Here is a 14,293-nt window from a genome sequence, read left to right as displayed (position 1 = left end):
TTTGTACAAACTGTTAATGGTGAAAATATTTTAACGGGTAGGTAATACCCTAGAAATATTTAGATTTCGCATTAATAAGTTACACTGTACATTCTTCGAATTTGATTCAACGTTCATTTACTATCCTATTTACAACCACCGATATACGTATCCGTTCACCAAAGAATAACTATTTCCATTCAAATTCAATTTCATATTTGGATTTTGACCTATCAAAATCCAACAAGTGGCATAATGAAGAAATAATGGACGCAATAAAAATTGATTAGAAACAGACTAATTAACAATATGAAATTTTGTTAAGAAACCACGCTAACAAGATCCTAGCTAACTGTTAATTCCGTATGACATTTTATTTTATCGCAATTTATTTATCGCAATTTAATTATCGCAATTTATTTATCGCAGTTTATTTATCACAATTTATACTCTCGCAATTTTATTTATCGTCACTTAAATTCTGTTATTTATTTTACGCACTCTAAATATCGGGACACGTATACAAGGTTTTGACATATCATATCTGAAAGGACCCGTTCATATACATTATAAACGATTCACAATAGTTGATTACATTGCGAGGTATTTGACCTCCATATGATACATTTTACAAACATTGCATTCGTTTTTAAAAGACAATCTTTCTTTACATCAAAAATTGACAGGCATGCATACCATTTCATAATATCCACTATCCAACTATAAATTGATTTAATAATAATCTTTGATGAACTCAATGACTCGAATGCAACGTTCTTCGAAATATGCTATGAAAGACTCCAAGTAATATCTTTAAAATGAGCAAATGCACAGCGGAAGATTTCTTTAACACCTGAGAATAAACATGCTTTAAAGTGTCAACCAAAAGGTTGGTGAGTTCATTAGTTTATCATAATTATTTATTTCCATCATTCTAATAGACCACAAGAATTTCATTTCTAGTTCTCATAAATATACGTCCCATGCATAGAGACAAAAAAATAATCATTCATATGGTGAACACCTAGTAACCGACATTAACTAGATACATATAAGAATATCCCCTATCATTCCGGGATCCTCCTTCGGACATGATATAATTTCGAAGTACTAAAGCATCCGGTACTTTGGATGGGGTTTGTTAGGCCCAATAGATCTATCTTTAGGATTCGCGTCAATTAGGGTGTCTGTTCCCTAATTCTTAGATTATCAGACTTTAATAAAAAGGGGCATATTCGATTTCGATAATTCAACCATAGAATGTAGTTTCAATTACTTGTGTCTATTTCGTCAAACATTTATAAAAGCGCATGTGTTCTCAGTCCCAAAAATATAAAGGGTAAAAAGGCAAATGAAACTCACCATACTGTATTTCGTAGTAAAAATACATATAACGTCATTGAACAAGTGCAAGGTTGGCCTCGGATTCACGAACCTAAATTAATTATATATATTTATGTGTTGGTCAATATTTGTCTAACAAATTAGGTCAAGTCATAGTGTACCACAATTCTAATGCTCGAGACTAATATGCAAAAGTCAACAAAAGTAAATTTGACTCAAAATAATTTCCAAAAATTTATACATGATTAATATATAGTTTAAATATCGTCGTTTTATATTTTTAAATATTTTTAAAAGATTTATTAGAGTAAATAATATAATTTATTTATTAATAAATAAAATTTTATATTATATTTATATAATAAAATATACTTTTATATATATTAAGTAATAAAATTTATAGGGTTCATTTAATATTATAAAGATAATATGATACGTATTATTAAAGTAAGTTATTACACGTAGTAAAATATGTTTGTATCAAATATTTATTTGATAAAATAATATCTATAATGATAGTAAATAAAAGTTGTATTATTTTGTAATAATAATTATTATTATAAAAATATCAATATTTATAATTACTAAGATGACATTATGATAAAACGATAATTCTAATTATGATAACTTTAATATTTACGATAATTTTTAATATTATCTTTAAAATAATAATTCTATTTAAAATAATCATAATAATAATGATATTTTATAGTAACAATGACATTTCTATTAAAATGATAATTTTTGTTAAAATGATAGTTTTAATACTAACGATAATTTTAATAATAATAGTAATGATAAAAATAATAAGAACGATAATTTTATCTAAATCAATATCTTATAATATTTTAATTTCATCATGATACTCTTACCCATTATTTCCTAATCGTTTCGTTTAATAGCTTTTAATCGTCTTTTATATCGTGTTCGTAATAATGATAATAATAGTAATCAAAATAATTAGGTGTTACAAATATTTGTTTTAATTACACTAATATTAATAATGATAGTTACTATAACATTATTAACGATAATACTAATAATTATCTTAATGATAATATAGTAATAATAATAATAATAACAATAACAATAACCATTTTTAAATAATGATATATATATATTAATAATGATAATAATAATAATAATACCAATAATAATAATAATAATAATAATAATAATAATAATAATAATAATAATAATAATAATAATAATAATAATAATAATTGGATAATAATAATAATAATATTAATTATAACTTTAACGATAATAACGATAGTAATAATAAAAAAAATAACAATTTTTAATGATAAATCCTTTTATTGATAAAGATAATAATAATAATAATAAGATAAAACTAGAACGACGATAATAACGACGATAATAATAATCATTTTTAATAATAATACAAAAATTCGATGGACTATAACTTCAAATCCGTTCATCGAAATCATTCGATATCTAAATGAAAAGTTCTTAATTTTTCGCTAGCTTTCCAACGACATGCATATCTTATACCTTATCTCAGTCGCATATATAACTAATTCAGGATTCAACATAACCTAACTAAAGGCAATATCAAAAGTACAAACATGCATAATCCTATATACTCGAGCACTAGTCAGGGATACACTATTAGTATGTAAAAGTTAAATTATGAGTACTCACGTATCAATATTGAGATTCAATATTGCAGGAAAGGTACGTAGACGCAACGGAAATGATAAACACTATATTGACCTCACGAGCATACCCATGAACCATACCAATCACCTCCATAGCTATAACCCATAATTTCCTTAATCCAATCCCACTCGAAAAACAATTTCGAAATCACTCGGACAGCACTCTGACGTAATATTTTATGTATACTAATAATATCTTGAAATAATACGGAGTAAATATATATATGTAAATCGATTGAGAGAGTTTAGAGAAAAAATATTTTCAAGTTTCTATGAAATAATGAAACCTATCGAATTCTATTTATAATAGATTTTTGAATTATTAAAGTGAATTATTAAAGTATGAATTATTAAAGTGAATTATTAAAGTATGAATTATTAAAGTGAATTATTAAAGTATGAATTATTAAAGTGAATTATTAAAGTATGAATTATTAAAGTGAATTATTAAAGTTAAAGTAAAGTAAAAATAAAGTAAAGGTAAAGTTTAAGTATAGTAAAAGTATAAAACTATGTACGTATAATACGCGTATAAATATATATAATATTAATTTAAATCGTTATATATATTTAATAAAGTAAAATATAAATATCGTTATCTTTATCATAATGGTTAAGTAATGAGTTGCCAATAGTGGTTCTAGATATTTATAAAAGTTATATACGTTTTAATAATAAAGTTCTTTTTAAACTGAAAACGTTTTTGTACGTTTGAAACTAAATCAAATAAATATAATAATTTTGTTTTCCAAAACCAAATATATTTTTAAGAATCATTTTGTTTAAAGGTTAAAATAATGGAAATCGTTATATCATAAAATGTTTTAAAAAATAGAATCATATATATTCATAATAGGTTTCAAGTTTTTAAATTACAGTTTGTTGGTGAAGCATGGAATAAAGTTCAAAGGTTAAATAAACGTATGAAATCATCTTAATGAAAAATGTCGAGTTACTTAACTTGTCGATATCCAACATCTAAGTTATTTACACTTCACGTTCTTACTTATAAATCACTTTACCATTTTCCGAATGTTGTCAAAAAGAATAGATTTCTTAAATCACAGTGGACCTCATAACATAGACCCGTAATCATATCATAATGTATCTGATAAATCAACAATTTGATATTATCTTCTAATTCCATCGATAAACATATTGAAACAAATACGATCATGTAAAGTATTATATGTTTAATACTTTATTAATATTCTCAAGTTATAATATATATATATATACATATATATACATATTTATTTATATATAACGGTTCGTGAATCGTCTGAATTTGGTCGAGGTTATAATGAATGTATGAACACAATTTAAAATTCTTGAGATTTAACTTAACAAACTTTGCTTATCGTGTCGGAATAATATAAAGATAAAGTTTAAATTTGATTGAAAATTTCCGAGTTGTCACCGTACCTACCCGTTAAAGAAATTTCGTCCCGAAATTTGAGTGGAAAGGTCGTGAATGATAATAAGTATGTTTTCATGATGCATACAGGCTGAAAATTAGAGTTTTATCATCAGCGAATAATTTGGATAAACAATCCATTTATATGAAGAGTACGAATGAAGCTAACATAGAAGAGTGAAATGAGTAAGTGTAGATTCATCTTATCATTTGACGTAGATATGATTGATTTCCATATTTCAAGGGATTTGAGGAAAATCTTTGTAATAAGATTTGATTCTCCGGTAACAAAAGGAATTATGATCCGCTTTAAATGCGATCGTCCATTTTAATTGTTCTGTCGGAGATTTTCTTATAAATTCACCTCCTTCCTTTTCTTACAACTCACACCTTCTGTTGATGCATTTTATGCAAGTCCCTAGACATCTACCCACGTCCATTGCAGGTACAACAGTTTACATGCCACCATGATCGTTCGTTATTATCCTATCCGTGTTTGTATGTGGTTACAGCAACTGCAGGAACGAGATGTGGATGTTTGACTATGTTAGACTTAGTCAGACGTCCGAGTGAAGCCTCACTCGTATGGCTGACAGGCTCATACGCACGGTTGATGCTAAGCTAAGTCACAATTACAACCTAAATGAGAAGACACGAGTGAGTGATCACCCGTACGACTGATGAAGCCAACTCGTATGTGTGATCGATGAATCGTACAGGTGAGTCAACAGCAGGGGTATATAAAGTCTTATGTTCTTCATTTTTAGGTTAAGCCTCTCATTTGTTACACACACTCAGATCTGGTGAGCTCCTCCGATTCTCTCTCAACCCAAATCACCCAGGTGGTGAATAATAGCTCTAGGTGTTGATCTAATCACACTTGATTTAGTTGTGGTATGACTAAATTAATCACAAAAAGCTTAACCTATTCACTAGAGGGTTTGATTCACTTATTCCGTCATTGTGTGAGTTAAATCTGTTGATTTCTAAGTTCCTAGTCACGTTTCATCACCTTCTATTCTTTCCCCCTCAACTCATATTTTAAAGTATTCATCAATATGCTCCATCCAGTTCTGATTCTCGATATAATTATAACTTTCATATCGGTCATTCTTCTTTTTCATCTACCGCCAGAAGAATCTATTTACTTCTACTATACTCTTGGGTTTATAGTGTTTCTAGTTCTCCCGTGTCTTTATATTGCTATATGCATCGATATATATGGTTTATAATTTTTGGTTTGTCGTTGGGCTTTATATCTTCCCTTATATTTCAAAGTCTCTGTTTCTATCTTCTATAATCATTGTCATCCACAGTTAATGCTCTCTTTTATTTGCTGCAATTTATACCCCAATTTCTATTTCGGAGTTTTGTCCTTTCGTTTCTTCTTCTTGCAATTAAGCACCGCTTGTAATGGTCCAGAATTCACAAATATGATTTTCGGAATGAACATTGTTAATGTTCTAGGAAGGAAATTGTGATGGCACGATCTTGACTTGTCAAATTACTAGAATACCTTGGAAAAGGCCGAATCATCAAGAAATATTTTCTTGATATTTTAGATGTTAAATAGAATACAAGAGTCGTATAACATGGCACATGATGATATTATGATCTGTGAATCATCACGTTCCATTTAGAAACTCAGCATGAATTACTGTAATATAATCACGTTGATCAAGTGTCATTATATTATACTAACTCATGCTTCAGTTTCCAACACTACTTTAAAAACATTCATATTTTAAACTCAAAGGTTTACAGAGTATAGGAACTAAACAGTTTCCTTTTTGATGTAATACAGATAGCGCAAAGAGATAAATGATTCCAGATAAGAATAGTTATGGAAATATCTTCAGAAATATGGAGGATATTTATAATGAAAGATACGATGATATCTTAGAATTTCTAATATCAGAGGATGATGAAGAATATTGTCTGTAAGGGTTTAGTGTCAGGAGCAAGGTATTCGTTAATGACTTCAGCAGACACTGAATCATTTGGATTCTTTGAAGGCAGGTTCAGTCTTTGTGATTTGTCCACAGCCTCCTTCATACTTTGCTCAATCCGTTTTTCAGTTCCAAAACTTCTCTATTTCCGAGCTTTGTTAATACACTAATCTTTATCATCAAACTTTTTACTGCTAAGGTCGTTTACAGTTTTTGTTGCTTCATCAGCATTTCGAGAACTAGTTCGCGGTTCAGAGTGTTTTTCAGAAACTTCACATTCGAAGTATGTAAGCCTTGGAAATAGACGTTATGTATAACTGTTGGCGTCAACATGCTGTGAGATTTCAAAATACTGATTGCTAACTCCCAATGATTCGTATGACAATTCTAATTACAAGAGGAAGATGAGTAAATGATGAGGTTTCGATAAATATAAAGATTCTTCGGAATGCCCAAGATCAGTGAAGTTGTTGGTAAGTTTATTGCTAATGTGGTGGAATATGAAAGGTTCTCCGGTAACAAAAGGGTAATCACATATATCAAAATTATGATAAGGCTACTCCGAATGAAAAAATCGAAGTTGTCTTGCTGGAGCTGTGATATAATTTGCTACTTTGAAAAGGAATTGCAAGGTTATTTTTGCTAATAAATGCCAAAAGATCTGACACAGATATGTGTTGAATTATGACTTTGTGTCACACCCCCAAAATAGGGCCTAGAGTATTTGTGACTAATTATATCAAATCACAGTTGTATATACGAGAACGACTCTATATGAGACGTTTTGAATAAAACATTTATTAATAAAACAGCGGAAGCATTAAAAGTTTTACATCAAATTTAAACTGAAATAATAATAATAATAATAATAGTCTTAATGCAAAGTAAATGTAATGAAATGAAGACTCCATGTAGCAGCATTCAGTTCATCAGGTAGCAATCATGGCAATCATCTTATTCGTCACCTGAGACAAAACATGCTTAAAATGTCAACCAAAAAGGTTGGTGAGTTCATTAGTTTATCAAAATCAATCATTTCCGTTATAATAATAGACCACAAGATTTCAGTTTCCATAAATATCCGTACACTCGCAAGTGTTTAAAAGTATTCTATAAGTTGTAGGCACCCGGTAACAAGCCTTAACGTTCATGTTTTACCCTCTGAAGTACACCAGATCAGGTGTGTTTAAAATAACCTCGAAGTACTAAAGCATCCCATAGTCAGGATGAGGTTTGTCAGGCCCACTAGATCTATCTTTAGGATTCGCGCCTACCGTACATAGACAAGTAGTTTAATGTTACCAAGCTAAGGGTATATTTCTGGTTTAAATCCACGTAGAATTAGTTTTAGTACTTGTGCCTATTTCGTAAAACATTTATAAAACAGCGCATGTATTCTCAGCCCAAAAATATATATAAAAAGGGAGCAAATGAAACTCACCTTAAATAGCAGTTGAAGTATTCCACGCAAGAAAGGAAAGTAAAGCAAGTAAGTGACCGAGATATCAACTAGAAGTAGTTCTTTAAGAGAGAAATGAGAGATTAAGGTGTAAGTTTGAAATGAGAAATGTATGTGGTATTTATAGTTGAAAATGTTAGGTAAAAAAAAATTAAAATAAAATAAGTAAATCTTAAAAGTTAAAATAAGAAAAATTATTTTGTATTTTTATTAAAAGTAAATCTTAAAAGTTAAAATAAGAAAAAGTAGTTTGTATTTTTATTAAAAGTAAAATCTTAAAAGTTAAAATAAGAAAAAGTAGTTTGTATTTTTATTAAAAGTAAAATCTTAAAAGTTAAAATAAGAAAAAGTATTTTGTATTTTTATTAAAAGTAAATTTTAAAAGTTAAAATAAGAAAAAGTAGTTTGTATTTTTATTAAAAGTAAAATCTTAAAAGTTAAAATAAGAAAAAGTAGTTTGTATTTTTATTAAAAGTAAAATCTTAAAAGTTAAAATAAGAAAAAGTATTTTGCATTTTTATTAAAAGTAAATCTTAAAAGTTAAAATAAGAAAAAGTAGTTTGTATTTTTATTAAAAGTAAAATCATAAAAGTTAAAATAAGAAAAAGTAATTTGTATTTTTATTAAAAGTAAAATCTTAAAAGTTAAAATAAGAAAAAGTAGTTTGTATTTTTATTAAAAGTAAAATCTTAAAAGTTATTATAAGAAAAAGTATTTTGTATTTTTATTAAAAGTAAATTTTAAAAGTTAAAATAAAAAAAAGTAGTTTGTATTTTTATTAAAAGTAAAATCATAAAAGTTAAAATAAGAAAAAGTAGTTTGTATTTTTATTAAAAGTAAAATCTTAAAAGTTAAAATAAAAAAATATTTTGTATTTTTATTAAAAGTAAATCTTAAAAGTTAAAATAAGAAAAAGTAGTTTGTATTTTTATTAAAAGTAAATCTTAAAAGTTAAAATAATAAAAAGTAGTTTGTATTTTTGTATTTATTTATTAAAAGTATATATAGTTTTGATTTTTTTTTTGTATAAAATTCTAAAAAAAAAATTTGTTTAATATATTTCTAAGAACATTTAACATTTTATTTCTATATTTGTTTAATTTTAAATACGAATTTTATATAAAAATTATTATTATATTTAGTTTTTATAAAAATTAAAATTTATGATTATTAATTTATAGTTTTTATTAGTTTTATAAATGTTATAATATTATGTATTATTTAGTTAATTATATATTCTATTAACTAAATAACAAAAGTAATATAAATATTATATATATATTCATTGATGTAATTATGTTATATTATATATCATAATCTTATTTATAATATTTATAATTATATTATTTATTTTAAGCGTACGTTTATTCGGTCAACGTTAAATTTATTCGTATATAACAACTCTAGGTATTTTAGTAAAATCGGAAGTCGAAAAGTGAGGGTTGTTATAGTACCTACCCGTTAAAAGAAATTTCGTCCCGAAATTTAGTTTTTGCCATCAATCAGCGTTGTTCGTACCTAAACGAGGATATTTACGTTTTATCTGGTCTTCACGTTCCCAGGTAGGTTCGGGGCCTTTCGTGAATTCCAACGGATAGAATATTGTTCTGTTTCATGCATTTAAATAATACGAACCCTAATTTCTTACAGGTTCTTCTATAAAGTGCATTTTATCATTAATGCGGAGGTTATCTAAAGGATTAATAAGAGTGTCATTTGACTAGGTTATCCTCAAAAGGGATGATGGTGTTATACGGGCATTTTAGTAAACTGAACACATGAAATGTGTTATGAATAGTATTGAGCTTATTTAAAACTTTGAGTATTTATGTCACAATATTAGGGTAGACAAAACAGAGAGTAGTTCATGAAAATTATAGTCATGAAGTTTGATAGAGATCATCATTGTTTACAACAAGAATATTGTAATGATGAATATAAGTTGAAAAAATAAAGTTTTATCACTACTGAATAATATGGATAAAACGATTTAATTATAGGAAGCGTATAAACGAAGCTATTGTAAAAGAGTGAATGAGAAATTAAATGTTCGCCTTAACTTTTGACGTAGTCACGATTGATTTTTGGAATTCAAGGGATTAAAGGAAATCTTCGTAATCCATAAGATTTGATTCTCCGGTAATTAAGGAATTTGAAATTTTCTTTGATTAAATGAGGTGAATTGCTTCAATTGCTGTGTTTGGAATTTTGCTATAAATTAGCTTCTTCCGTTTCATTATCTTCACCACTTCTATACTTTCTTCCTCAATTCATACTTCCAAAGATTGTGAGAATGCTCCATCCAGTTCTTATCCTGGATATTTTTCTGACTATCATTTCAGTCATTCTTCTTTTTCATTTACCACTAGAGGAATTTGTTTTGTTCTACTATTACCTTGGGGTTATAGTGTTTTTAATTCTCCCATGTCTTTACGTTGCAATACGTATTGATATACACGGTTTGTAATTTCGGTATCGTTATCGGGATACATATTTTCCCTTATATGTCGGAGCTCTTTGCCTTTTTATTCTTCTCTCGACTCTAAGTAAAGCGAGTAATGGTCAAGAATTTGTAGGTATGAAGTTTCGAATGGACCTACTGTTCTAAGCGTAATATCACGATTTGATTTGGTAAATTACCAGAATTACTGAGGATAGAACTATTAAGAATATATTTGCTTGATATGTTCAGAGATTAAGTAGAATGTAAGAGTTGTGTAACATGGCAAATGATGATTATAAAGTCTATGAATCATCATCTTCCATTAAAAATTTAGCATGACTTACTGTAATATAATCATGTTGGCCTGACGTCATTATATTATACTAACTCATGCTTCAATTCTCAACACTACTTCAAATCATTCAAAATTTGAATTTAAATTTTACGGAATATAGAAACTTAAACAGTTTTCGTTTATGATGTAATAAAGATATTGCAAAGAGATAATTAATTGCGGACAAGAATCGTTATGAAGATATCTTTAGAAATATTGAGGATATTTATAACGAAAGATATGATGATATTTTAGAATTTCTAAAATCGATGGATAATGAAGAAATTCTTCTGTAAGGATTTAGAATGCGTAAAAAGATCTTCTGTGATTTCCTTCAGAAATTGAATCATCTAGATTCTTTGGTTATAGGTTTAGTCCTTGGGATTTGTCCTTGGTCTCCTTCATGTTTTGCTCAATCCGTCTTTCAATACCAGATATTCTTTTGAGCTTTTCCAACACACAAATCTTTATTATCAAGCTTCTGGTCATTAAGGCCATCTACAGCTTTTGCTGCTTCATCAGCATTCTCAAGGTTAACTGATCTGAATCATTGATTATCAATCTGATATGTTTTCAAGGATTTCGAAGAATGTACAATGTAATATATTAATGTGAATGTTAGATATTTCTTGGGTATTACCTACCCGTTAAAATATTTTCACAATTAACAGTTTGTACAAAAGAATTTTTAAATACAATCTTTATGAAAATATACATACATATATATTTTCTTCAGATGTAATTATGGATTTAATAAGTTAATATAATATTAAACTCATTTGATTTACGGTTGAAATGAGAATAAATAATCTCCAAAACTTTAGAGATTACATAATCGTCGCGGAATATTTCTTTAATGAAGTTATGAATCAATACTTCATCGTTCATTATTATTAATATACCTCAGTAAATGATGTTGATGCTCGTGGATTTCTTGTGAAATTCATAAGGCACAAATGATGTTTTCGAGAAATTTTTGAGTACATCGAAAAATAGGAGTGTAAAATCACACATGCATTTGAATAATACACTTAGTTTATTATGAAATGGAGTTTATTGTACTGAAGTAGTGATTAATGATTGTTAAGTCATTAACGAAGGATGTACATCATAGTGTATTAGTGATATGAATTAACCAAGTACTACATACTAGTTAAGATTCACACGTAATAGTTTAGTACGAAAAGATTTATTATTGTTCCAAACCATATATATATAAAGTATACATATATAATTCTTCAGGAAGAATGAGTCAATACATCTTAACTTATTATTACTAATATTCCTTAGTATCTATGGGCGTATGATGTCGATGTTTGAGGTACCGATTATGATGTTGAGACGTGGGATGCTGATGTTGTTGTTGGTGAAGCTGATGCTGTTGGTGGTGATGCTGATAGTACTGGTGGTGCTAGTGCTGGTGCTGCTGTTGGTGCTGCTTGTGGTACTTGGTTAGTAAGTGTGAGCCTAGCTACCAAATCGCGCACTATTTCCTCCAGGGTTTCTACTTTACGCTCGAGTCTATGGATTTGTTCTACCCATTCCTCTGTAAGGTTTGTCAATTCTTGATATTTAGTTCGAAGTCTTCTAACTTCTTCTAATAACCCTTTCTGGTTAGAATTCGAGAGTAGAGGACGAATATTGTCGTTGGTTACATCGAGTCGACCTTCGAGGCGGAAAATCCTTGCGAAAAGAGTGAAAACGGTATTGCGAACAGGTTCGCCAGTAAGAGGATCGAGTACTCCGACGTTTGGTGGTAAGTTTGGCTCGTGATAAGGAGTACCTTCTTCATTTCTCCATAGGGTGAGTATTTCGCGAACCCATCCCCATTTTCTAAAGAAATCACGATAATTGATCGGTGGGTGTGCTCCTGTCACGCTATCTTTGGAGCTAGAAGAACTTGAGGAATTAGGTGAGAAATCCATATTATGTGTTTGGAATAGGGTTTGATATGAAATGGGTGTTGAATATTGAATGATATATTCATCTCCTTGAATACGTATATATAGCAGAAAGATTTCCGTAATTTACGGAGGAAATTTAGGAAAAGTGTTAGACAAGGTCTATTGGGAATAGATATGCTAAGATATGATTTGTCTATACTCTAATAATGGCAGTATGACGTGTCGAGATTATAAAATGATAAGTATGTAATCTAATAATCTTTCGATTAAAGACTTTCAATTCGTATACTGTGATAACCCAATGACATTTCCCGGTTCGCAAACCGATGCATAAAGGCATAAGGCATATAGGTTCGTGATATAACAGGGAGTTATATACGTTTGAGTATGAATTATAGGAGTTTCAAAAATCTTGGATAATATTTCATGTAATACATATGTAATACACAAAACCAGGATAGATGACTAGGTGAGTTGTTCTTAATAAGTTCACCACTTATTAAGTGCGTAAGTGACAAAGTGTTGTATGATCACTATAGTCAGGTTTGATATTGTGCACCATACCCAAACATCTATGCCACCCCCGAGTCACTTGAATGATCAATTGTTACCGGTTGGCCCAGGAATTCTCGACCAAAATCTAAGTTTGGCATTCGAAATCCACAAGCGTCCCATAGTGGTACCAAGGATCACCCTAGGCCTTAAGTAGCGTTGACGTTCGAGTAATTTCACATTATCATGTATGTTATAATCTTAAGATTTAAGTATAGTTTCTAAGGTATAGTGTAGCATTTATCAATTAAAGGCAACAATTAAAGGCACTATGGTCAAGGAAAGTTGTAGTCCTACATTGCTAAGGTACCTAATTGTATAAGGCATACATAAAATGCAATCCTGGTTCTCTACAACAACCTGCTCTGATACCAATCTGTCACACCCCCAAAATAGGGCCTAGAGTATTTGTGACTAATTATATCAAATCACAGTTGTATATACGAGAACGACTCTATATGAGACGTTTTGAATAAAACATTTATTAATAAAACAGCGGAAGCATTAAAAGTTTTACATCAAATTTAAACTGAAATAATAATAATAATAATAATAGTCTTAATGCAAAGTAAATGTAATGAAATGAAGACTCCATGTAGCAGCATTCAGTTCATCAGGTAGCAATCATGGCAATCATCTTATTCGTCACCTGAGACAAAACATGCTTAAAGTGTCAACCAAAAAGGTTGGTGAGTTCATTAGTTTATCAAAATCAATCATTTCCGTTATAATAATAGACCACAAGATTTCAGTTTCCATAAATATCCGTACACTCGCAAGTGTTTAAAAGTATTCTATAAGTTGTAGGCACCCGGTAACAAGCCTTAACGTTCATGTTTTACCCTCTGAAGTACACCAGATCAGGTGTGTTTAAAATAACCTCGAAGTACTAAAGCATCCCATAGTCAGGATGGGGTTTGTCAGGCCCACTAGATCTATCTTTAGGATTCGCGCCTACCGTACATAGACAAGTAGTTTAATGTTACCAAGCTAAGGGTATATTTCTGGTTTAAATCCACGTAGAATTAGTTTTAGTACTTGTGCCTATTTCGTAAAACATTTATAAAACAGCGCATGTATTCTCAGCCCAAAAATATATATAAAAAGGGAGCAAATGAAACTCACCTTAAATAGCAGTTGAAGTATTCCACGCAAGAAAGGAAAGTAAAGCAAGTAAGTGACCGAGATATCAACTAGAAGTAGTTCTTTAAGAGAGAAATGAGAGATTAA

The sequence above is a fragment of the Rutidosis leptorrhynchoides genome, chromosome 3 (genome assembly GCF_046630445.1).
Source record: "Rutidosis leptorrhynchoides isolate AG116_Rl617_1_P2 chromosome 3, CSIRO_AGI_Rlap_v1, whole genome shotgun sequence".
Classification (NCBI taxonomy): Eukaryota; Viridiplantae; Streptophyta; class Magnoliopsida; order Asterales; family Asteraceae; genus Rutidosis; species Rutidosis leptorrhynchoides.
This window is presented reverse-complemented; position numbering follows the sequence as displayed.